This window comes from Vulpes vulpes, chromosome 4 (genome assembly GCF_048418805.1).
Source record: "Vulpes vulpes isolate BD-2025 chromosome 4, VulVul3, whole genome shotgun sequence".
NCBI classification, from domain to species: Eukaryota; Metazoa; Chordata; class Mammalia; order Carnivora; family Canidae; genus Vulpes; species Vulpes vulpes.
The window spans coordinates 121610270-121638174 of NC_132783.1; the positions used below are offsets into that span (position 1 = coordinate 121610270).

Here is a 27905-nt window from a genome sequence, read left to right on the forward strand (position 1 = left end):
TTTGGATTTAAAGAAAATACACTTTGATTCCATTTTGATTCTTCTAGCTTACATCAGAATTTTGGAGCAGTTGTAATTCATTCTAATATTCAATCTATTAATACAAAACTAGTGCCATTAGAACTTATAAGTCTTTGATCATATTAAAAAGTAAAAGTTACTTCAAAATAAGTTGAGGTTTTATGCTCAGATTTTTAGTTACGGTGCTGTATTTCATGTACAAAATTCTCTTATACATCCATTTCACTAATTTTGGGATCCATAGGAAAAATATAATTTCCCAGGGTGCTTGATTCTTTATTTATTCTTCCTCTCTAAAAGCAAAGAAGAAAAAATTGATCGTTATTGGTGTTATTGTCACTGTTCCTAAAAATGCATAATATACAAGTCATATGTATATATACATACACATATTCAGATAAAAAATTTGTCAGAAGTCTTCAGAATTATAATAAAAAAGAACTATAAGACCAGTTACAGAACAATTTGTGCTGTCAAATTTATTTTGGCATTTGCATTTTTGTTTTCAGTCTAATGTGACAAACTTCTGTGTATTTGAGAAATGTTAATTTAGAAAAAATATGAAATAGAAGAAATGAAATGCAGAAATTTTCATCTGTTACTGAAAGAGCCCCACAGGGGCTGAATTGAGAGTTTGAAATAGATCCCCACCTGCTCACTACACTTTTGTTGCAGTCGAGGGAAGTCTTGATGCACTAGAGCTGGCTGACACTAACACTGGTAGTACATAAGAAGTTGGCCATTAAAAATATGAAATCAGACTTCTTATAATTTATATGTATTGAGTTATCATATGATATAATTTTCAGTGAATATGGATTTATTCAGAATACGGTTGAAATTAGATAAGTTCATTTTTGGAAATACCAGAAACTTCATTGACAATTTTATAATTCATTTAGTTAGCATAAAAAACATTGATTTTGAATAAAGACAGCATCCTTCTTATGTGTGTACTTACAGATATTTTAAATACTAATAAGATTTGCTTCAAATAACTTCTTAAATTTTTAATCACACTGCTGGAGTCTTTTAGTAAATATATTTTAAAATGTAGAACATTACAAAAGGAAAACACTATTAAATAGAATCTTAAGGAAAAAATATAACAAAGCTGTTAAAAATAATTAATATGAATTCTTCTCCTTCCTCAATATGTTCCCTTCCATTGAAAATATGGTTAGGACTTGGAGTTTTTCAATAATGTTAATTATAGGCAGACTGGTTATAAGCTGAGGTCACAAATTATTTTTCATAACATGTTATTATCAATGCAGAAAAGCATTTTTGTGCAATGAGGGAAGGCGTACTTTAGCAGCTAATTACTAGACATGGTTTCCTTATTTTTTTTAAAGATTTTATTTATTTATTCATGAGAGACACACAGAGAGAGAGAGAGAGAGAGACAGAGACACAGGCAGAGGGAGAAACAGGCTCCATACAGGGAGCCTGACGTGGGACTTGATCCCAGGTCTCCAGGATCACACCCTGGGCTGAAGGTGGCGCTAAACCCCTTAGCCACGCGGGCTGCCCCGTGGTTTCCTTATTGTTATTTGTTCTACAGGTTATTTAAGAAACATCAACAATAATAGTAATAAAACGTATTCTTTTTCTCTTATGAAGAATTCCAACATGAATATTAAAACCTAGGAAATGTCTATAAGCCTTGGATAATCAAATTCCAATGATTTAGAGTAGACTGAGGCTGAATATCCTTTCAACTTCGATATACTAAATACTTCATATATTAATTCATTTATTAGTGTAATGTGTTAAATAATTTATTAGTTAATTAATTAATTAGTGTTATAATAACTATATAGAAACAATGACTGCCATAATTTAGAGTATTAACCTAAATTCATGAGAGTCAAACATGCCTTGGGTTGAATGCTATTTTGCTGTATTTTTGTTTTATAGTCTCAGGAAAATTAATTTTGTGCCCTAATTTCCCCATCTGAAAAAAATGGAGACAATAAAATTTAGCACACAGGGTGGTTTGAGGTTTATATTATTTGAAACATGTAAAATGCTTAAGATTCTTGGCACATATTACTGTTTCAAATGTTGAATTAGATATAGTCATTGCTATTATACCTAAGAGTGTCCTTAAAACCCACCCCTGAGACCAGGGTTCTTTTGGGAGTCAGGGTTTAAGAGTCTTTTGAGTTGCTGGAACTAAATAAAGCTCCAGGAAGAAAGGTTAAGATAGCTGCATGAACAGGGCCCAGAGAAACTGTAGGCCACCAAGCATAGCCATATCACATTCATTTTTACTTTCTTCTCTCATCAAAAGTTTCTGCTGTCTGCTTCTTGGCTTTATTGATTTTGTTATATGCAGCTGGCAGGAGAAAGGAACACCAATGAGCAGTCAGCCAGAGAACAAGCACAGAGCTCAGCTGTCTTCCGAGCTCCAGAGCTGTGGATTGGCAGCTTGCTGACCAGGTCTGAAGGCTGGGACACCAAGGACTGTGCCATATGACAGAGTTTAGTGAACCAAAGTCGAAGAGCCACAGTGGTATCTTGCCATAGTGGCTAATTCAGAAAGAGGAGGATGCGCTTACCCTGGCTGCCATGGGTCAATATCACCAGTGCCTGAGAAAGCTAGTAGACTCAATCAGCTAAACATGAGGATCAAAAGAGAGAAAAATAAAAATAGACAAGATAGCATTTTCCCTTGGGAAAATGCCTTGAAGAATACACCAGGCTGTAGAAAAGCCAATGTCAGCAAATGACAGACCAGCAAGGAAGGTTGAGCACATCAGCAACTGACCAGATGCATCTCACATGTCAAGTGCAGCCTTGAGGTCCAGCACTGAAAGCCAGGTATTCAGACAGGACTGGAGATGGGGAAGACCCATATCCAGGGGAGAAGACCCACGTGCCTAGGATGCCTAGGAGAGTCTCACCTGCTCTGGGATTATCTGAATTTTTGTCTGGGCAACAGGAGAGGGCCTCTGTCTACATGCCTTCACCTGAAAGAGTAAGAGGAAGTGGTTCTTCACTCTCTCACCTTGAGACAAATAGGACAACCATGCTAAAGTGATAAGGGAAATCCAGGGTGTGGTCGCTACACCCAAGAAAAGAGACTACTGGCTCCCACACTGTGACTGCCACCTCACAATCAATAAGGAATCAAAGACTATGGAGGGAGACATCTGATGCCCCCAGCACGGGGGCTAGACTTGCTTCCTGGTGAGCACCCATCCTCATTACTGCAGATGTCAAGGGGCTCCTGGAAGAGGCAAGATTCTCTATCAACAGAAAACAGATACTCTCATACACTCTTGGTGGTCAGGTACACTGGAACTACCTTTCTGGAGGTAAATTTCACCATCAAGTTTAAAATGTACTTTCCCAGGGCACCCGGGCGGCTCAGTGGGTTAAGTGTCTGCCTTAGGCTTAGCTCACGATCTCCAGGTCTTGGGATCAAGCCCCATATCAGGCTTCCTGCTCAGTGGGGATTCTGCTTCTGTCTCTCTCTCTGACCCTCCCCACCACTTTTTCTCTCTCAAGTAAATAAATAAAATAGTAAAAATATAAAAAAAATAAAAAAAGTAAAATGTACTTTCTTTCACCTTGATCCACTGTTAGGAACTTGGACTTGTAGAAGTATGCTAATATACATATGCAAAGATGTCCACTGCAGCTTTATTTATAGTAGCCTCCTAATAAGACTAACCAATGTCTTTATCAGCAAGGAGACCCATTAAAAATTATGACAAACAGAGGACTGTATAGTCTAACTAGAAAAATCTTTAAGGAATAATGAATGAAAAAAAGTGAAGCTTTGAATGATATATAAAATATGAGTCTCTTTGGGATTTAAAATAAACAAATGAATGCATGAAATATAAATAGAGATACTCAGGTATGCACATAGTCTTAGTTTTCTTTATTTTTCAAATAATTATAAGAACTTAAGTGGTTTCTTTTGGAGAGAGACTCAAAGTAGAAGAGAAGGAAAATTTACTTCTTATTTTATACCTTTCTGTAATTCAAATTTGCAAAACTTAAACTAGCTTTATTATCATTTTTATTGTCAGTAGGCTGTGATGCTGCCTTTTTCCTACCATGGGGTAATCAAGTTAGAGTGTGGCAATCAGAAAGATAGAAAGACCAGGATCCTCAGTTTCCTTGCTGAGGTAGCTTAATTAACCAACCCTAGTGTTACTCTATTTAAGGACATAATATAATGTAGGATAAAAGATTTCCCTCACTATTAAAGTCAGTTGAGCCAGGATTTTATGTTATGTGCAGTCAAAGTGACCTAAACTGATATGAAAGCAGTGGAGATATAAAGGCATCTTCAGGTTCTACAGGGCATGAAGTGGAATGCAATGATCAGATCAAACTGTGCTACAAACTTTAGCTTCAAAACGAGATATAAATGACTGTTAAACATATGAAAAACAACCTCACTGTTGAAGAGAAGTGCACTTTAAAACTACAATGAGATGCCATTTTTCATCTCCATATTGGCAATGAAAAAGCTTGATCAGATCCATATTGTCTAGGGGAAATAAACATGTCCATTTGTTGCTGATGAGATTACAAATGGTATAAAGCCATGGAAGGCAATTTCACAGTAACTTTCTTTCTTTTTTTAAAAATATTTTATTTATTTATTCATGAGAGACAGAGAGAGAGAGAGAGAGAGAGAGAGAGGCCGAGACCCAGGCAGAGGGAGAAGCAGGCTCCCTACAGGAAGCCAGATGCAGGACTTGATCCCCAGTCCTGGGATCTCGCCCTGAGCTGAGGGCAGAAGCTCAATTGCTGCACCACCCAGGTGTCTCTCACAGTAACTTTCAAAACTAAAAAGCTGAACTAGTTTTAGTTTACTAGTTACATTGTTTGTAAATGCAAATTGGCTAAAAACTACCTAATTGCCAATCATAATGGGAACAGTTAATAAATTACATTGTGTTCATACTGAATTCTATGAAATCACTAAAAAGAATGGAACACTTGTATATGTACTGATACGAAAATACATCATTAAATATTAAATGAGAAAAACAATATGCAGAATAGTACAGAAGGGTATACTACTATTTGTGTGTGTGTGTGTGTGTGTGTGTGTGTGTGTGTGTGTGTATTGAAGGGTTATTCTAAAATATATAAATCATATCTGGAATGATAAAAAAGAAACTGATAATATCAATAACCCTTAGTGGGTGAGTTAGGTGGATACCAGGCAGAGGAGGAAGAAGGATGGATTTTCACTATATATTTCTTTGGAACTTCTGAATTTTGTACCATGCGCCTATATTAACTATTCAAAATGATTCATTGGTAGAAAGAGGAGATAATCACAATAATAAAAAGGATAACTAGTTAGCTTCTCAGCCATTTGGCTAAAATCAAGTGTAGTATCTCTTCTTCTCAGTTTAATATCTGATATGTCCTTAATAATAAAAGAGTAACTTAATTGAAGAATATCCCAAGATGTTAAAAAAATAATATCCCAAGATGTTAAGCAGAAACTTTATTATTTCTATAACTGCAAAAATGTATTTAATTTTCAATATTCATTCATTTAAAAATGTTAATAGTGTTGGAATGAGTCTTCATGTAATAAAGTATTTCTAACATGGAAAAAAATAAAATAAGGCAAATGCAAAATGTATAGAGAAGAGGTTGAGATGTATTTTCACTACCACTCTACAACTACATCGCTGTTAGTATTCTAATTGGATTTATTGTGAGAATACACTTACAAATGTGGAATGCATGTATTTATTTACACAAAATTCAATTATGCAGTTATTTCTTATTCTGGTTTGTCTTTTTGTCCCATTTAATATACCTTGAACATTTTTAATGTCATTAAAGAACTTTTAAAAATAGTTTTAATGGATATGTAATTCAATTAATGGATGTGGCATCATTTATTTAACTATTCATCATTAATGATAACTAGGATGCCTACTATTATCACAGAAACACTAAAATGAAAATTCTTCTATGTATATTGGTTTCCGATCTCCTAAGGGTGAGTTCTGGCAACAACTATTATTGGAAAAATAAAATGAAAAGAATGAGAGCTCTGTTTTTCCAAGTTGCTTTGCCAAAAGGTTATGCCAATTTTTACTTGTGAGAATCCTTTACTTTATGAGGATGCTTGTCCCACCAAACAATCTCTATTTTTGGATTTTTTTTATATTTGCCAATTTTATGAAGGATAATGACATCTTTTAAAATTTTGCATTACTTAATTATTGGTAATGTAAACCTTTATGTGTTTACTGTCCATTTGTATTTCTTCCTTTCTAAAATGCCTAAATGATTTGAGCCATTTTTTTCTGTTGCAGAGTTAGTCACTTACTTTTTTGACTTGAAAGCCATCTTTTTGTAATACTATTGTTGCAAACATTGTATCTCACTTGGCCATTTGCCTCATATATTTGGTTATGAAATTACTGACATGTAACATTCAACATATTGATTTACATCTATACACTTTTCCCTTCAAGAATTTTACAGTGATTCTGTGCACCTAGATATTCAACTTGCATTCCTAAATAGTCTGTTATTTCTACTAAATCTTTAAATGACTCTAAGTTTTACATCTAATGTTTTAGCATATTTGTTCATTATTTCTATCTAAAATATATAATCTAGCTTTTCTTTCCTAACAAATTAGCCTAATACTTCTAATACCTGCTTCTAAAGGGTAGCTATTTATTTCTCTACTGACTTTATTATATAACATTTTTTTATGGCAGCAAAGTATTATATATGCTAGACTCTATTTCTGATTTATGGATGCTCTATTAATCCTCTTCACAATTCTTCAAACATGAACACACTACTCAGAATTTTGTTAGTAAATCTTTAAAACTTTAGAATCATTAATATATTAATATTCTTTCTAAAATTATTTGTATTTATTGCATCCCATTTATTCTTCTACATGATCTTTATCCATTCCCAAATAAATCCCACTAGTGTTTTGTTTGGAATTGTGCTAAAAGAAAAATATACTTTGGAAACAAATATTCTTTCTTACAAAATCCAGTGTCTCTGAGGTGTCTGCATGGCTCAGTTGGTTAAGCGTCTGACTCTGGATTTTGGTTCATGTCATGATCTTAGAGTTGTGAGAAGGAGCCTGGTGGTGGGCTCAGAGCTCAGTGGGGAGTCTGCTTGAGGATATTTTCTCCTCTCCCTCTTCTTCTCCCTCTGTTCTCTCTTTCTAGAAGAAATGAACAAATCCTTTAAAAAAGAGAGAGAGAGAGAGAGAAGAAAACCAAAATTGAGACTTTCCATCAAACAACATGACATGTTTCATCTTTGTAAATAGCCGGTTTTTTTTACTTCACTCAATATTGGGCTTTAAAACATATTTTTCAGGGACACCTGGGTGGCTCAGCGGTTAAGTGTCTGCCTTCGGCTCAGACATGATCCTGGAGTTCCAGATCAAGTCCCATATCAGGGTCCCTGCAGAGAACCTGTTTCTCCCTCTTCCTATGTCTCTGCCTCTCTCATGAATAAATAAAATCTTAAAATATTACTCAGAGGATTTTTTTGTGTGGTTAGAAATTTGATAATATTATTTACTTAAACTTTGTGATAATCTTACCAGGTAGATATTATTATTACTATCATTGTGTGGTAAGAAAATTGAGATTTAAAGAATTTAAGTAACTTACTCAACATCCATACTAGTCAGTGGTAGAGACCAGTTCTATCTAACCCCAAGCACTTAAGCTCACCTATCATGCCTGTTGCCTCCCAATTATTGTAAGTAATAACTCATGAAGGAATTTTGATCCCCAAAATATTATTCAATATAGTATAATGCTGTTTGTATTAGTAAATGTAACAATTTAACAGTCTCTTCCCATTTGCCTTTTTGTATAAAAACTAGTTTTCAGAAAAAAAGTTATCATATGAATAATTTTTTGCTGGCTCATCATTTTAATTAGCTGTTTTTACTTAGACCAGGACTATTCAACTTGCATTTATTGCAATATTCCATAAATAAAAGCACTGGGTGTTATTCTGTATGTTGGTAAATTGAACACCAATAAAAAATTAATTTATTAAAAAAAAGACCCACAAGGAAAAAAAGGGGGGAATAAATGTGCATTTTTAATCCCTATAAGTTTCAAAGGCATTCGAGCATAGACTCATTTCTCCTGTCACTCTCCATACCCAGAAGACATAAGAGACCACAGAAGGTTAACATTTCCCACAATAGTCTTGGCAAAACTCCACAATAGCTAGATGACCACGGTAATCTCTGAAAGTGACTCTTTTCCTGAACATGTTGTTTACTGCTGTACAGGTGTTTTCCAGCCTTATAATTATTTCCATCAGGGCTTTAATTTTAATTTGAATAATTTTGCCCTTCAGACTTCTCTGGTGTACAAATATGCACCATTTGCCAATATGCCTTAAATTCATAGATAATATCTGACTACCATTCTTCAGGATAAAATTAAATGCAGTTCAGGATAAAACAATGACAATGTTTAGTGTCAAGTTTGCTCTTTAATCAATATACCAGGAAATTAACTTTGTCCAGGTTAAGTTTTACAACTTGGATATGAGGTCCCAGGTACATTCTTTTATTAATAAATGAAAAAAATACACCTAGAAGCAATGCATTGTTTCAAACTTGTTTTGCTGTTATATGGAGTCATTTTGCATCATTAGTATTCTATTCTTCAACTTCTCCACTGGCCAAGCAACAACTGATGCTCTAGAATTTTACTTTGTGTGACTGAAATCCCAGTGATAAGAGACTTGCTCTTGAGTCTTTGTATATATTTCTGAAGTGGTTTCAATTCTTTATATTTTGAATCATGACACTGAGCTATGTTTTTCACTTTTGATCACAGAGGAAAAGTGGTATCTATGGCAACAGAAAGTTGAAGTGTGGTTCCTGACAGGGTTTTCATGTGACAGAAATGACAGCCATCTTTGTTAAGTAATACTATGTTAAGATGCTATCTTTTGTGTCAACTTTACTGTGATATCCAAAATTGGGGAATTACAACTTTAAAGAAAAAGACAGCTCAGCAATTAAAGAGTGTATTATAGTGTCTTTAGTTGGAGTTCTTGTGACCTACCTTTTGGTTCAGTGTTTGATTTATAAACCAGCATGGAATAGTGTTCCAAAATCATGATTAGTTAATTAAGAGATGTCAGCGTGGAACTTGTACCAAACATGTTTCTTAGAAAAGTGACTAAAATTGCATGTGTGGGTAATTTTGACTTCTTTCTTATCCAATGTCATATAAAAATGAAAGGTCAAGTTATTCAGAAGTTGTGGTTAGCAAAATTTAATTACTATTATTTTGGTGCCTTCTTTTTTTCTTCTCCTTTAATTTTTTAAAAAAGAACGTCCACTATCTTCCTCTACTCCCCAACATAAAACACAGAAACATACACAGATAGATGGATACACACCCCACACTTTTTTTAAAGTTTAGATTGAGTTTTTTTATTCATGGTAATATAATGTGTACTATTTTTAAGTGTTCTGTTTGGTGGCACTAAGTACATTCATACTGTTGTACTGCCATCACCACTATCCATTCATAGAACACCTTTCACCTTGCAAAACTGAGACTCTGTACCTTTTAAACAATAATTCCCCTTACTCTCTCTCCCCATCCCCAGGAAACCACATTCTACTCTCTGTGTCTATAATTTTGATTATAGGTATGTGCATGTAAGTGGAATCATACAGTACTTATGTTTTTGTGTCTTATTTCATTTAGCATAATATCCTCAAGTCACCTATGTTGTAGCATATGTCAAAATTACCTTCCTTTTTAAGGCTGAATAATACCCTATTGTATGTATATACCACATTTTGTTTATTCATTCTTCCATTGATGGACACTTGGATTTCTTTCACCTTTTGGCTATTATAAGAAATTATAAGAAATGCTGGTATGAACATGGTTGTATAAATATCTCCTCAGGTTCCTAGTTTCAATTATTTGAGGCATATAGCCAGAAATGAAATGGCTACATTATATAATAATTCTATTTTTAATTTTTTCAGGAGGTACCATACAGTTTTCCATAGTGACCATACCATTTTGCATTCCCAGTGACAGTTTACAAGTGTTCTAGTTTCTCAACATATTTACTAACACTTGTTATTAACTGTACATACCACACTTTAAACAGTATCTTAGTATTTGAAGATAATGTAATAAAATGGGACTTCTGGTATCAATGTACTAGGTTCAAATTCTAGATCTTGAGTTTACTATATGACAATAGGCAGCATTTAACTCCCTTGAACATTAGTTTTGTGATCTGTAAATAAGGATAATAGTACATACTATTGGGTATGTTTTTATAACACAAGTGGGATATTGCATGTAAAATACTTCAAGACTCACTTATTTAGTCTTTACTAAGCTTCAATTCTGTAAGTGAAGGCAGATTAAGGATCTTAGTGCAGACTGGTAGAACAGACCATAGACTGGGTAGTTTAAACAACAGACATTTTTTCAAAATTCTGGGGTCTGGAAGCCCAAGATCAAGAGGCTAGCATGATTGAGTTCTTGGTAAAGGCTTTCTTTCTGGTTTACAGATGGGGCCATCTTCTCATTTCATCCTCACATGGCAGAGGGAGAAAAAGGGGGGGGGGGTGCAGAGGGAGAAAGGGAGGAAGACTAGTTCTTTCCCTCTTCTCCAACTTGGGGGCTCCACTCTCATGAGCTAATTACTTCCCAAAGCTTCTACCTCTAAATGCTATCACATAAGGGCTTAATTAAATGAATTTTGGGAGGGCATAAACATTCAGTTAATAACACAAGCAAACTAATGTTACGAAGATCTCAGGCCCATGAAACAGAAAACCAGAGAGAATAATTATACTTCATTTTATTTATTCAAATATTTTTCTTTTTCAAAGCCCCCACTTTGGCTTCCCTACCATGAGGATTCAATAGTCATCTGTCTTTTACTTATTGATTTCTTTCCCATTTTCCATTTTATCCCTTGTATGCAAATCAGTTCATCAGATATTTTTATTAATTACATTTTATGTATATATGATCTTTTTACTACATTATTAGAGTATTAAGGGAAGAAATCATTCCATATATTTTTTTCTTCCCTGATTGTTTTTTTTTAAAGATTTATTTATTCATTAGAGAGAGAGAGAGAAAGAGAGAGAGAGAGAGAGAGTAGGAGGAGGGGCAGAGGCAGAAAGAGTTAAGTAGACCATACACTGAGTGAGGAGCCCAATGCAGGGCTTGATCTCACAACCCTCAGATCATGACCTTGAGATCTCATCCTGAGCCAAAACCAAGAGTCAGACACTTAACAAACTGCACCACCCAGGCTCCTCTCTTCCCTGATTCTTTACCTTGGTATATAATATTGTTATTGATCAATGTGTATTTCTCAGGTCACTAGTAATACTTGACTAGTCCTACTGAAAACCTGCTGTTCTTAGAACATTTGCATGTAGTTTTAAAAAGGCGAATCAATAGACTGAATGTTTTTATTCAGAAAAGAATTTTACTAATTATCCTATGTCATTTTCCATATTGAAATTAAGAAACACAAATGTTATTAATTTACTGATACTTAAAATCCTCATACCTATAGAAGCCAAGTGAGCTTAGTCATTTGCATAGGTAAGAGAACAAAAAAGTTTGCTTCCCTGAGATCTAGTTCAAGGCTCTTTTTATTTTTCCTTTTTTAAAAAATTTAAATTCAATTTGCTAACCTAGTATATCACCCAGTGCTCATCCCACCAAGTGCCCTCCTTAGTGTAGTTCAAGGTTCTAGTCAGACTAAGTTGATCCCTGTATTGAAGCTGTGCCCATTTTGCAGTTTTCTACCTCTTTTAGATGCATCTATTGCTGAAATGGTGTTTCTCAGGCTTACTTTGTTGTTTATTGAGATATACATATCTTGCTCTCTATTATGCTCAGGCGTATAACACTGAATGTGCTCTAAAGTTGAGTGACCCTGGATTGGAAGAATGAAATATGAACTGTAAAAATTCTTAGCTCTATTATATCTGAAAAACATATAAAACTTTGATTAATTTTATTCTAATTACATGAAAAATGTGAATAATCTTAGCCATAGAATTGTAAAGATTCAAAATGATAGCACATACAAAATACTCATGACCATGCCTACCATGCAACAAGCTCAAAATAAATGTTAATTATTACAACTGTAATAACTGAAATAATGTTTCTCTAAATCTAGACTTCTACCTCTTCTAGATTGGATTGTATTAGTATTTGGGGGGCTCTGATCCCTTAAGTGAGCATCAATAATTTTACCAAGAAAAATCAATGCCTGTGGTATTGCTAACACACTGCCACCATTACTAAGCTATTACTCCTAACACTACTTGGTTTTTCTATTGTGAGGGCAACTAACTGTCTATGGAAAGGCAGAGACAATGTTCAGGAGAGAAACAAGTAAAATGCTAGCATGAGAACCACTGATGTAGAGAGAAAAGTTTATGGAACCCGAGAACCCATACCAATGTGTGCTGTGGGCCAATAGAAGGGCTAAATTCAAGTATAACAGACAATACAAATGGTGGATGTCACTCAGGTCTTAAAGTGTGAAAAACAGAAAATATTACGCTAATGAAATAAACAATGACTCTGAATTTATGAATAAATGAATGCCTTTCTTATTAATTTTAAGATTTATAAATTATATAAAAGAATTGTTTCAAAGCAGAAACTATGAATTTGGAAAACGTATCAACTAATGAGCGTGTGTACTTCGTGAGGTTGGGGGAAGAATCTGAGTAAGGTGGAAAACCTCTATCAACTGCTTCCTTTTTAATATCTACAGACTAAGTAATCTCTTAACTAGTTCTTTTATAAAGAAGAAAGATTGAAAGTGTCTTTAGTAATGGTAACATTTTATATCAAGAAACATTGGAAATAATAGATTTAGATGCAGAATTTAACTTCAGCCAATTGAGCTATACCAGTACATAATAAATATCCTGATAGATTATCCAGAATATTAAATAGATTCAACATAAGAAAAAAATGGATATAAATTCTTACACATTCACCCACACTAATATAAAACTCATTTTATAACTAATTATAATACTTATGTCTTTAATGAAATGTCAAACATTTATGCCAAAATTTCAAAATCAGTAAAATTCAATTACTCATAAATACAAATATTTTTCTAACATACAGTGATTAAAAAGACAACATTTAAAACTGAATTGGAGACACAGAATATTTTGAAAATTCACTGAAAATCAGTAAGAATTATCTTCAGTATCAAATTATCTTGCATTTTATTTAAATACCATAAGGTTTACACGTTTTCCACTGGGCTTTTAGATATTCATATATTATTCTGATAGAAAGAGTGAAGAAGTCAAAACACGTTTTTAAAAAGTGATTTTTAAAATAAAAAAGTTCCACTGGATTTAGAGAAGAGCTCTAGTAGAGTTGTAGCTTCAGCAATCACTTGGGATCAAACGCTAAATCCAAAAGGCAGCTGCACAGTACAGATGAACAATTTTGTTCTCCACAATTACCCTGATTGTAGATAATCTGATTTGGACTGCTGTATGAGTGTGTGTGTGTGTGTGTGTGTGTGTGTGTGTGTGTGTGTATCTAATCTTATATAAGAGTTGATGCCTTTGGTGGCTGAATTAGGTCAAAATACAAAAGACAAAATAGATAATAAGTAAGAAACATTATCAAGATTTTAAATCCACAATTGTACTCTATTTCCCCAAACCCAGAGCTTTGATGAAAATTGTTTATTGCATGGCTAAGGTCTTATCTGAAGACATCTTCTGGGCTTTGAAGATTTTATCATAGTCTTAGAAATAAAAAATTGAGCAAATTGCAGTGCTTTTCTGTAATTTTGTAAAACAGGGTGTTTCAAGATAAATTATACCAGTGGACTGTATCTGTCTTGTACCACAAAACACATGTAAAATACCTGTAATTTAGTCATTTCAAGGCATGCATGAAAAAGGTAATAAACACAAACACAGACATCCTAGTTTGCAGACATGCAGACTTCACAAGTTAGAAAGATCTCAGGCTTACTAAATATCAAAGATGAAATTTCTACTGCACACCAAACTACTGAAAATTGCCTTCAAATTTAAGGTGCAATTTATTTCAAATGGGGTAAAGTAGCTGGAAGCATTGAAGCAGACAGAGCTACACCTAGATTTATTATTTTATATTTACAATACAAACCCATATACACATATGTGCAAACAACATATGCCCCAAATTGTGTTCTTTATTATTTAGTTTTTAATGGCTTGGGAGTTCTAATATTTAATTTATGTCAAAAACTTTGATTTTAAAGCATATTTTTGGCTTTCAGAACTTTGATTTCTAGATTCTTTTTCAGATTTTTTGGAGTGCTTGGAAATATTTACTTAGAATAAAATTATGTTAATGACATTAAATTATAAGACCATCTTGTTCCTTGTAGTAGACTCAGTTCAAAATAAAATGTTATTTTATTAATAAAATAAATATTTTTCTTTATTTCACTGATGGTAACCCTGGTCTCATTTTCCTAAGAAATATACACAACCTCAGTCAGAAAGGACATGAAAAAAATATATAAATGCAGTAAAACTATAACTGCAATATTTAGATTTCATTTTAACTTTTCCATTATGAGATGCTAATATCAAAGAAAGATTATTAAAGTACCCTTTCCCTCTTCCGTCCTCCTCTCCTTTTCTTTCTTCTTTCTTTCTTTCTTTCTTTCTTTCTTTCTTTCTTTCTTTCTCTTTCCATCTTTCTGTCTCTTTATTTCCTTCTTCCACCTGAATCAGATTGTGACGAGTTTTAATAGTATAAATATTACTGTTTTCTTCACTATTTCAGCAAAGGACATATCTAAATAGGTTGATAATTCCACAACTGCAATATGGACAGTTTCAATGGGCAACTTACCCTGTATAGAACACTGAAATTGATCTTTGGAAAACACACTTTTTGTTTTTTTTTACCTGTTCAAAAGACTAAATTAACTTGGCCTCTTAATTGACCTTTGAAAGTATGAGAATTCAAAGTATCAAATATGATAATAGCACTTGTCCTACCTATGCCAATTTAGGGAAAGGTATAACATAATTAGTAAAATTCATTTTTTGGTAATAAGTAAAAAGCTAAAAGTAATGTACATGTAGGAGTAGAAGAGTTTTTCCTTACCAAAGTGACAGTGGTGGTTAAGGGTATAATTGGGTAGGTATTGGAGAACTTCTGGCTAGAGTCAATTTTATAGAGTATTTTCTGACATTGTGTATTCCTCTTGTGATCTTGGTTACTTCAAAGGCACTCCCTTTCCTTAACAGCCTTGTGTGTTTATTGCCATGTTTTTTTACAGTAGCCTCAGAAAAGCTTTTCTTATACTTCCATAGGGCCAGCTTCACGAGCTTGTGACCTGTGATGTCCGACAGTGTCCACCATTCAAAAGGACCTTGTGCTTAGTTTAATGTTGTCACTGTGTTGAAATTTTTGATAATATAATTGTTGAACTTGTGTTTAATTGTAAATGAAATTCAGTGGGAAATGGAATATGCAGATGAACAGAAGAGATGTATTACACAAGTCTCTACATTTCATACTGTGTTATTTGCATGGAGTATTTGCAATGCTCAGGAGTACAGAATTCCAGTGGACTCATGAGTGTGGGAGCTCAGCCAAGCTCAGAGTACAAGCTAAGTTCGCTATGCTTCTACTGAGTTTATGGGGTAGTGACAAGAAAACACCTTTTCTTCTATTTAAGCCAGAATTTACATTGAATATGGAAAGAAGGCATTGGATGATGGCTTTTTAAAAACCCAGGTAATCAAGAAACCCTATCGTTCTTTTTTACCTATATTACTTCCCTATGTTAGCCAATACTAAAGTTGAAAATAATAACTTAGAAGTAAAGGAAAAGATAGGGCAACCCACAGTTTCTCTTTCTTTCAGTTCTTCCTTACTAATTGATAAATTGTGCATGTATCAAGTGAAGTAAAAGCAGTTGAGTTAGTTTTGTGCTACTTGTTCACTGTTTCAGTGAGAATGAAATGCATATATGCAAGCGCAAGCTAAGGAGTACAGATTGTGTAATTTTGGTGATTCTGCATATGCGTTAAATGTTCTTATATTTGCAGTTAAAACTGGCATCATAGAGTATAAAGATGTATGGTAAAATCCATCATAACATTTTTAACTTTATTTTGTCTTATAATAGCATAAAGTAGCAAAATACATTATGACAAGTTGAGAGTGTGTGGAAGAAAGAAAAGGCTTTATATTTTAGCGCCTTTAATACTAGTTTTTCATGTTTTTTGAACAAGAGACCCTGCATTTTTATTTTTCATTGGTCCCATAAATTATGTAGCTGGCTTTGTATTTCTAAAAATATATATATATATATATATATATATAGAGAGAGAGAGAGAGAGAGAGAGAGTTTTCACTCTTTTTATACCATGGTGCCAGGAACCTGAGGTGAGGGATGGGAGGACAAAGCATTTTACAAACACTTCATTATATCTTCAAAAATCCTCACAAATATTCTTTTAATTTAGGTGGTAAGATCCTTATTTGCCAGATGAAGAAAATAAGGCCTAATGTCATAAAAAGGCAAAAGACAAAGTCAGGATGTAATCTTAAATCTGACTCCAATTCCCATATTCTCTCCACTCTTTACCATGATCAGATAATTAACCTTCCAAATGGAGGCACTTCTGACAATGAGCTGGAATGATAATAATAAATACTTCGGAACTATTGACATAAACTAATTTAGGAAGCAAATAAGGATTTGTGATCCCTCTAGCTATAACATTCTTGTCCACGGGTAGATAGCCATTGATTTACCTTTTATAATACCCTTTATACCTGTCGGAGGGCAGGTCTTGTTCAGCAATCAATATGTACTTCATGATTATTTGGTGAATAAACCATTCTTTATGAGTAGATCTTAAATATGGTTACGATTTCTCTGGAGGTAAAACAATTAAGTTAAATAAGTATAGAAGTTGAAAAATTAGATTGAGAAAGATTAAATAGAGTTGTAAATATTATACTTTATTTAGTTTTGTACCTAATAAACTTCAGATATTATTTCAAACTTAATATGGTATCCGGCCATAAACCAAATGGAAATATTAAGACCTTTTCTCATCTTCAAGTGTTCTAAAGTATTAGAGAGTGTCATTACTTAGGTTGTCATAAGATTTTTTTTTCCCCTCTGGGAAATTCAACTTCTATTGGATACTATGCCCAGATAGCACAAAGCCAAGTTCAGATTTTTAAGTTAACTGGGAATTTAATCCACCATGCAATCTAACTGGACTGAGGAAAAAAAAAAAAACTTTTAAAGTACTTACGATGCTTGGATTGTTAAGTAACAAATCATTATTATACTGCATTGAAGTATAGTATTACTATCCTGCTATGAATTTTCTTTTTATTCATCTTTTTATTTACTACTTTCAGGAAGAAAATAACTTGTCTTGCTTACTCATCAGTATGTCCTGCATAGTAATCAGTGCAGGTCTCAGAACAAAATCAGGACTAAATATTTATAAATGAAATTTGCTATTAGAACATTTATGGAAGTATGAATACAATTCTAAGAGTAACTCTTAAGAAACTTCCTGTTAAATATAATGGTTTGGGGAAAGAATTAAGATGCTTCCGTGGTAATAAAAGATTTTCATGTTCCAGAGGAAAGAGACAGAAGTTATATACTCTGCTAGATAGAGGTTATAGTATTTTAAAAATTGTATGCATTTTAAAAAGTTGGATGCTCATAAAAATTTGAAACTTAAAATATTTAAAGCATCGTTCTCCCTTCTTACTCTATCTCTTACCCTAAAATTATTGAATGAGAAAACTTCCTGTCTTTCACTTTGCTGATTACCATTTCTGGGAACATTGCCTCTGAATGCAGGACATACAGAAATGACATCTCACTGCTGGGTGTGCTGATTCACTGGCACTAATCTGTCATTTTCAGAAGCGTTCCCTCTCACAGATATTTCAGCATGGCAGATTGGTGGGTCGAAGGGTAAAAGCAGGTTACCTGTGGGTAGAAGCAGATAATGGGCATTTTATTACCCAGACATCTCTAGTTTTAAAGCTGCTATTCTCAAGGATTAGACAGATGACCTCCAGTCATGATTTTGATTCCATAAATTGAAATTGGTTGTAATACTGTTCATTGCTCACATGTGATTATGCATGAAGTTAATGTTATATGATTTTCCATCTGAGATGATTTCTTAACCTTTTCTCTGCCTCACTCTCCTTAAGTCCACTATATTCAAGTTCCCACAGGAATCTGCTAAATTCCATAAATTTATTGAATAATAATTAATGAGCACATTTAAGAATATAGCATATATTTCTTGTTGTTATGTTTGGGATCAGTATGCTGAAATTATAGCACTATCATATTTACAGTTAGGTACTTGGAGAGATGCTAAGTGGTAAATGTGATCCCCACCTAGGAAAAGGTAACTAAAGATAACAAAGTTACAGTGCTTATTATTATAATAGTAAATCTCTCTGTAGTATTTACTTTAGGCCCTAGGTATCCCAATATATTAATTTATTTAGGAAATGTACAGTATTTTGTGTAAAATTTAAAAATGCACATGTGATAAAAGCACACATAATTTTGCAGTAAGTATACAAAAAACATTCAAAAATGTCAAACGATTTTGGAAGGAGAACCACTGCCTAGCTGCTGTCATCACAAGAAGCTATAAAGAGTTGTTTCTTGGATGTCTTCTGCATGTTACCACTGTGCTAGGTATATCAGAAACTTCCAAGAAGACAGATATCTCAAAGAAGTTCAGGAAATAAGACACATAGTAACATGTAATTAGAGAACCAAAGAAAATAACACATAATTTAAAATTATGTATATATTTTAATGTGTTTGCATTTAAAAGCCTCCCATATGCCTTATTCTATTTATTATTCTTATTCTTAACTTTGTAAAACAGATACAATTATTTAACAACAAAAATTAAGAATGAATCTTCCTGATTTAAAGCATGAGCCTATTTAAATAGATGAACCAAAGCAAGTAGCCAACATTTATTTTATACATACTATGTATCATGCCCTTAAATCCAAAAAAATACTATGATCTAGGCATTTTACCAGGAAACTAGGTCTGAAAGAATTTAAACTATTTGTACCCAAAATAGTGTAGCTTTTAGTAGAAGAACTGACATTTAACACAGGCTGGACTAGTTGAGAGGTCTCCTTCATGACCACTCTTCAGTTCCCTTTGCTGATGTTGTCATGTCAATGTAAAATGGAGACATAAAACAACAGCTTTACATTCATCCAGTAAAAATGATGGACCTGTTTTGCTGGGAACACGACTATTAAAATGGAGAGGAGTCTATAATTCCAAACAGTAAAATAACTCCTAAAACTTTCTCTTGCACGCTGACCCCATTACCTGGCAAGTCATTTCAGCTTAAATATCCCTTTCTTTCAGAAGCCTTCTCTTAAATAACTGTGCCAATTGTCACCATTATAACAAAACACTTTGAATTATTGTCAAGCATTTGACATGCTACATTGCATTGTTTAATTAAAAAATTAGACTTTCTATCAAACACAAGTGAGAAGACTGTTCTAAAGATTATCAGCCAATGTGGTATTAGAATAGCTTGATGGTGATTCATGTGTGTGAAACTTTCTAGCAGCTTGTTCTTGCTTATGGCAATACAAATATCACAGGATTTTGAAGGTACATCAGCAATGCAATTAAAGTTCGCACTTTGAAGGTCCATCAACAATGTTATTTATGACTTGATCTGTGGAGGAAAATATGGCAGACCATAGTGGTGATAGGAATAGTATATGGGTTATGGAGTAACATTAGGAAAATAAATAAAATTCATAACTATAATTACTCCTGTATGAAATGAGTACAATAGCAATATTTACCTTATAGATTCATTGTGTTTATATTTTTATTAAACTAGATAATTTGATTAAAGTACTTGGGAGTTACTGCCTCATAGTAAACATATGAAACGTCATATTCTTATTATAGTACTAGTTCTATAATAAGTTTGTATGGTTCTCTATAAATGTGATATCTTACATGGAAAGCTTAGCAAGTAATCTTGACAAGAAATGATAAGGTTCTAATAACATCATAGTATACGAAAACTCATGGTGGTGGAGATTGGTTTGCAATTTATTAATTTACAATAAAAATAATAACTGTTATGCCAACTACACTATTTATGTTGCCATGGTCTGCAAATAATTGAAAGCAAATTTGTTAATGTGTCAGTAGATGTTAAGCCACATTTGGACAGGAATTGATTGTCATCATATTCTCATCAAGCAGTGATTAGTGTCAATGCATATTTTTTGAAAGAATAAATAAAATGGGTTATTATAACTCAGGTAAAAATAAGCCACCATGTGCTCTGTGTTAGATCAGTATTGCATTCAAAATAAAACCAGTTTAATACACAGGAAAACAATTTAATTTGCATGACACTTGTATAACATCAAAATATCCCCTTCATTTCTTTTTGGCAGTTCCTAAAAGATATTTTCCACTTTCTTGCCTTCTCATTACAAATTCCTACCCAAACTTCTAACCTTAATGTTTTCCCCATTATTTTCCTGCTTTCTAACTCTTGCTCCTTTTTCTTGCCTTTTTAGGCTATCATTTTCTTTGAACAGTGGCTCTTTAATATTTCTAATTGGGAAGAATCTGAGAATGCTTATTTTCTGTCCCTGCTAGATGACCATTGTCTCCTGAAAATCAGAGAACCATTTGTATTTTTTGTCACCCAAAAGTTCTCCACAGCCAAGCTGCTCCTTTTCCTTCTTCTTCATTTCCCTCTCCTCCCCTATTGACCACTGACCAGGTTGAAGCTGAGTTCCTCCCTGATGTGGATGAAGAAGTGTACAATTCATCTTGCTGGTGTATCTCATGGTGAGTTCAGCCAAAGCAGATGTTAGGAATTTGAGCTCTTAGAGCAGCAAACATATCTGAAGCTGGGTTTAATGCCTCCTAAACTCACTAGAGCTAATTCTTCTACAAGAAGAAATAAAAAGAGTGAAAAAGGATCATTTTTGTTGTGAATGAAGTTGGCTACTAATTATTCCCCTTTCTGCAAATTAATAAAGCAGAGACCTCAATATTCCAATCCATAATATTTCTAGGAAGTTTGAGCTTGCTATTTGATCATTCTTATACTGTTGAGGGGTTCTCTAGAATATTATGAGGTTAGTACCTTATTAGATAAATTAATTCCTTTGTGATCAGTGTTGCCTCTCAAAAAACAAAACAAACAAACAAAAAAACAAATCAGGGAGTGCAATTCCTAACTCAAAATGTTCTGATCTTTTCTTCTGACTTTGAGCAACAGTATTCTTGCCTATCACAACTTTGAATGTTGATGTATGATATAAGAAGAATGAATTATGTCTATGTTCATTTCATGTCCCTGAGTACACAGATGTCTCAAGTCCATGATTCCCTCAGATATCTCACTCTCTTGAGAGTCTCCGTGAGGGTATCTTTCTTTTCCTCCTAATTGGCTTTAATTATATTTGAAATATAGGTGCCCCCTCTACTGCTGGTGATTGCTAAGCCCATAAAAAAATTATGGCCATCCTAGTCTCTTATTTGCCTGATTTGTGTTCCTATTGTTGTTTTGCTTTTGTTCTAGTTCTCAAAACAGTACCCCACCTCGGTAGCTAAACTGCTACAAAATCCTTAAAGCATAAGACCCTTGGAACAATAATATTCACCTAGACATGCAGTTGTAAATACCCTATAAGGATCCTAGAAACACTCCACCATGAAGTACACTATTTCTAGGTGGTCAAACTGCCCATCAAAGAAACAGAAGTCCTTGGAAATTTGAGTTAATAATATATATTCTAATGCTACAAGTAAAAAGCCTCTGTTACTCTTCCACATATTTCAAACTCTGAGAATTGCTCCTGTAAGCATATCAATAGCATTTTCTAGCCAGTTACAAAGTCTTTTCTTTTCATTCATGGAAAAGTGTTCTTCATAAAATTTTTTAGGTCTTATAAAAGACAACAATGAATTTTACCCATAGTTGTAAGGGCTTCACAATCTATTGTTTCCCAGTGAATCTATTTTGCAGTAGTTCTAGAATAATCCAGGAAAGATGAATAAAATGTCTTGACATTGAGCATGACAGCTACCCATTTACTTTACATTACCTTTTTAAAAAATATTTTATTTATTTGAGAGAGAGAGAGAGAGGCAGGGAGAGAAGAGTGAGGAGAGGCAGAGGGACAAGCAGACACTCATGGAACCAGACTCAGGGCTAGATCCCAGGACCCTGAGTTCATGACCTTAGCCAAAGTCAGATGCTTAACTGACTGAGCCACCGAGGTGCCCTACCCCTTTTACTTCTCTTAGTAAAATGGGAGTCAATGAAGGCTAGGCTAAAATTTAATTTCTAATCAAAAATTCTATAGGAGATTCTCATGAGTTTTTCCAATTATGTGAACTCGCATAATTGCATAAATTGAATACTTCATATGGTATATTCCATTTCAAACAGAGCACTTTCTCCAAAATTATAATTTTAAACACAAAGACATCTCCAGTTTCTCTCTGACTTTGAAGTGCTATTCTAAAAGCCATTATGCTTATGTGTTTTCAACTGCAATTCTGTTGCACCATAAATCCAGCCTCCATTTGAGCATGATGAGAGTATGCTCTTGGCTTGTTGCAATAAGAAAATTATCAATGGATCAGTTAAATATTATATATTAAGTGGAAAATTCATTACAGTAACTTCTAAAATGTACCCTACATAAAAGTGGACCATCTCATACATACCCAACTATAAGATTACATTACGATATTTATTATTTAAGTATTTTAAATGATTTTGAATTTCTGCTCTTGGGCATATTGAATTAGCTTATGTCAGATCAACCTTCTATGGATAACAATTATAAAGTCTTGACAAATATTTATATAAGGAAAGTCTTTTTTTTCTTTTTTAAAGATTTTATTTATTTATTCATGAGAGACACAGAGAGTAGAGAGAGAGAGGCAGAGGAAGAAGCAGGCTCCATGCAGGAAGACCAATGTGAAACTCTGTCCCGGGTCTCCAAGATCACTCCCTGGGCTGAAAGCAGCACTAAACCACTGAGCCACCCAGGCTGCCCCAGGAAAGTCTTTCTTTTAAGGTCCTGGAGAGCAACGAGTGAAAGATAGAAGCAGGAAGAGATAAAACCTTTGAAAAAAGATAAGCATACTGAATGAATTCCACATTTATTTAGTTTCTTTACTGAGGGCATTCGTGAGTTCTTTCTTTACCTGGAAAATTAATCTTAAATAGAAAATAGATGTTATTTAGGATAAAAAGTCAGGTCAGAGTTTGGGACTTCCCTGGCCAATAAAAATTAAGGTCAAAATTCTTAATTTTGGAGGAAAGGAGGAAAGATACAGAGAAAGGAAGTAGCCAAACTTGCAAACAGACACTGCTCTTGTTTTGTAGTTATGTGGTATGAGATTCATCGGTGATAGCAACAGTGGGAAAGATGACAGATTAAACACAAATTTAAACAACTGCTCAGTGCTTTAGATTAAGGTATTGACGTAGGACATACAAATTGATCAATGAAACAGAATAGAGAATCCATAAATGGGTTTCAAATGACACAAAACTTTCTATTTCACAAGAGAATAAAAACCAGAGCCCCCCAGGCCCTATGCCAATAAGGAGGCCAGACCAGATCCTGGCTCTGAGCAGATTTAGGGTTATTTGCAGCTCCTTCATTCACGGTCAGGGTCGGGGCACTCTGTCTGGGAAAGAGGGTGTTAGCCAGGCTTGATTAAGCTGTAAGGCCTATTGTGGTAGGTGTGGAGATATTTGGAAATACCAATTCCTGAGCCTGGGTGGCTCAGTCGGTTAAGCGTTTGACTCTTGATTTTAGTTCAGGTCATGATCTCAGGGTCATGAGATTGAGCACCTTGTTGGCTCCCTGCTGGGAGTGGAGCCTGTTTAAGATTGTCTTTATCCCTCTCCCTATGTCCTTCCACCCTCCTCTCTCGCAAAAAAAAGGGGAGGAATACCTGTTTCTTAACTTAAATTAAGTCTAGTTTGTACCTCGATATATATATTTGAGTATGTGTATTTCTTTTAAATCAGTTCAATTTGGAAAAGGAAACATTTTCATCAAAAAGATACTGGGACAACTGCATAATGTCTGAGAAAAAAATACTTATATCCATACCTCATACCCAGACACAAAAAGCAGTTTGAGATGGATCATGATTCTAAACCTAAAAAGTAAAAATATAAAGGTTTTTTTTGCATACATAAAGATCTTTGCCAAATATTGTAGGAAAATATAGATAATATAGGTTATCAAAAGCAGTAAAGCATAAAAGAAAGTAATTGATGAATTGGACTTACTCAAAATTAAAAATTTCTACTCATTACCAGGTGATTAAGAAAATTTTTAAAATGCCAGAAGATTTAGAGAAACTGAATTCAATACATATACCTAACAAGGGTTTGTATCCAAAATAAATAAATAACCCCTAAAAATCTATAATAAAAACTTAAAATCTCAATATATAAATGAACAAAAATTAAACAGTTACTTTAAAAAATACGATATAATTATGACCAATAGACACAGAAAAGAGTGTTCTCATCATTATTTATCATCAGGGAAATAACAAATTAAAATTACATTGTGTTATTATACACCCCCAAAGAATTACAATGTAAAAGTTTAGCAAATCCAAGCCTTGGCAAAAATGAACAGGAGCTTTGGATTTCTCATACATAGTCACTGATGATGTGAAACATTTAGCAGTAATGTAAATCACTCGGCATATTTTTATAATTTTAAATTTGCAAATACCCTACAACTCATCTATCCCACTCGTAGGAAGTTTCTCCAAAAGAAAGGAAAACAAGTCCACCAACAGATTTGTATAAAAATATTTATAGCAGTTTTATTCTTATTAGGCTCAAACTTGAAATAGAATATCATGTAAGTCAATGTCTATAAGAAGATATGAACTATTGCTACATGCAACAATCTAGATGAGAAAAAAGAAGCCAGAGACAAACAGTATGACTGTAGAATTCCCTTTGTATAGTGTTGTAGGAAAGACAGAACTAAATTATACGTACAGAAATCATAACTCTGTTCAGTTCTGTAGGAGTTGACAGGAATTGGATGAAAATATCTAGGATAAACAGAAATTTTCAATCTCCTGACTGGAGTAGTGGTAATATATACATACATTTTATATATATATATATGTGTATATTTGTCAAAATTCATCAATCTACACTCAAAATCTCTGCTTTTTTGTGAATTATACTTCAATTAAAAGATTATTGGGAAAATATCTTTTTAAAGTTTTACAGCTCTATATCCAAGTCTTCCAAAGGATCCAAAGAATACTATTATACGGTGCAAAGAATAACTCTAAGGATTTTTTTAAACCAACCATATCCCTAAACTCTGCAGAACACCTGTTTTTTTTTTTTTTTTTAAATCTTCTAATTTTCTCATATCATTCCAAGTCAGGATTCCATCATGTATTCTTTTCCCCCTTTTAAAAATTCCTGTCCCCTGTTCTACTTTTCTGATGTATTTTCGCTATAAGCAGCTTCATAATTTTTCTCATGATAATTAATTTAGTCTTATTTGAATCTTTCCATTTTGAAACTCTATTCTTTAGCAAACAAAAGTCCATGCCTATAATTTTGTTCAAACAAAATATTTCTCCACAGAAAACTGGGCCAGAAGAATGGCTTGGATGCTCTGTACTAGTACAGGTACAGGATCAAAATGATGCTTGTGAAACATTTTGTCAGAGTAAAAGATGGTTAATGAATTTAATGGTTAATGGCATTAGGCTCAGATTAGCCATAGGAAGAGTTGACACAAAAGACACCAAACTGATACCCAAAGCTTTTTCAAGGGTTTTAGGTAAGGGTTGGTGGGCACCACCGTTAATTTTCTGTGTGATTCCATTTGTGTAAATGCCATGGATGAAACACCTGGAGACTGATATTTTCTTTTTTGATTATTTAGTTCTGATCCTTAATGTTCATTTTGTGTAATGTCCCCCAGGTCTATCACTAGCTTCTACTGTGCCTTGGTGAAAAGGAGAAAAAACTTACCCTCTGGAAGATGCAGCCCTGTAAGTGTACGGTTTCGTAAACAGTGACATTGCAATGTGGAAGAGTAACTCTGTTTTTGGTAGGAGTAGACCTGCACTAGAGCACGAGGTATATGTGGATTATGGGCTAAATCTTACCCCACACGCCCTTTCATCTAGGTCCTTTGTACAGTGCACAGACATTCATAGCAACTCCACCTTTGCTTTTTCAGTGAAGTGTGTTTTTCCTTCTGCCCTAATACTTATGCACTCTTTGTATCCATTTGAGTTCTTGGTTACAAATAAGAGAAATAATCTAACTTTAAAGTAATGTTCAAAGTAATGGCTATGCTGCTAATTTGAAAATATATATAAATATAAATATAAATATAAATATAAATATAAATATAAATATAAATATATCCTTTCTGCTAATTTATTTCCTTTGAGCTAAATGAAATTCATGTCCTTGTGTCAAATGGATACTTTTCTTTATTAATTTCCTTTTACTGATTTAGAATAATTGTACTTCAAGCAAGGGAGAGCCAAGCTTCTCCCTTTCTCTGTCTCTGAAGATTTAGTTAGACCTTCAATTGGTCACATATCATCTTTTAATGAGATAACTTTGTCTCACCTATCATGATATATCTTGATTCTAAGTAGTATTGGAGATAAAGACTATCATTTAATTAGATCTAACTTTATTGTTTTACACTTTAAATGATTTTTCTATTTTAATATTTTTGTCTTCCTTTGATCTCTTAAATGCCTGTAAACTTTCTCATTGTCAGAAAAAATGTTGCATAATGAAACCTAACTTTATTAAAAAAAAATCTCAAGAAGTTTAGTTCCATTAAAATCAAATATGGAGGGCCAGGAGACACCCAGCCTGCTTCTAAGGGTGTCTATAGATCAGGCCTGCTGGTGTACAGGTGTGGGGGCTTGGGGCAGATCTGCAGCTTCTGCTTTTGGGTGGATTGGGCAGCAATGTCCTGGATATGAGATAGGAGGTAGGTCCCCATTCTGTTTCTGCTGCTGCAGTGGATCCAGTATATCACTGGCTAATAATGTCTGGGGCAAAGGATAGATCTCTGTCCCTGGCTATGCTGCTGCTGGGATAGCTTACTGAGCCCAGTGTGCCCTGGATGGGGTCAATGGGGTTGATCTTCCAGCTAGATCTTTAGTAGGCTGTCTCTTTCCTGGTCCTTTCACTGAAGAGAGCAGACATTTTTGTTCCTTTATTTTGCCTATAGCCTTTGTTGCTTCCAGGTTGCAGGGCTCCCCGTTGCTCAGTTTGGGATGTGTGAGAGAGAAAAAGAAAACCCAGGAAGCTCAGAGCTGTGATTCTATATTTGGCTTTACATTTTTCAGAGTTCTGAGTTCATTTATGTTTATCTGTTGAATTATTTACAGGATACTTTGATGAATTTAGAGGGAAGGAGCCAGAAAAAGTGACTCTATGCCATCTTGTAACAATAAGATTTTAAAATAAGATTCAGGTTACAGTATTATACTGTCAAGCAATTTTAGATTTCAGTGTCTTCCACGCTGGCCATTTCTCATTGCCTATATTTTAACAGTAATTCATTTTTAAAAAGTTAGTTCTTCTGGATCTTTTTTCATTAAAATATTCAAAACCTTTTTATCTAATTACAGAATATTTTGTTAGTATAATTTTATCCTTTTCTGCTACAGCTGTTCATATTTATACTAATATTTATGCAAGATATATTTCATTATCC

At 33.8% G+C, this 27905-nt stretch overlaps 1 pseudogene; it reads left to right on the forward strand.

Annotated features, from left to right (window-relative positions):
• The first annotated feature begins 5358 nt into the window (after nt 1-5358).
• Nucleotides 5359-5468, forward strand: LOC112933807 (U2 spliceosomal RNA; annotated as a pseudogene).
• Nucleotides 5469-27905: the final 22437 nt, after the last annotated feature.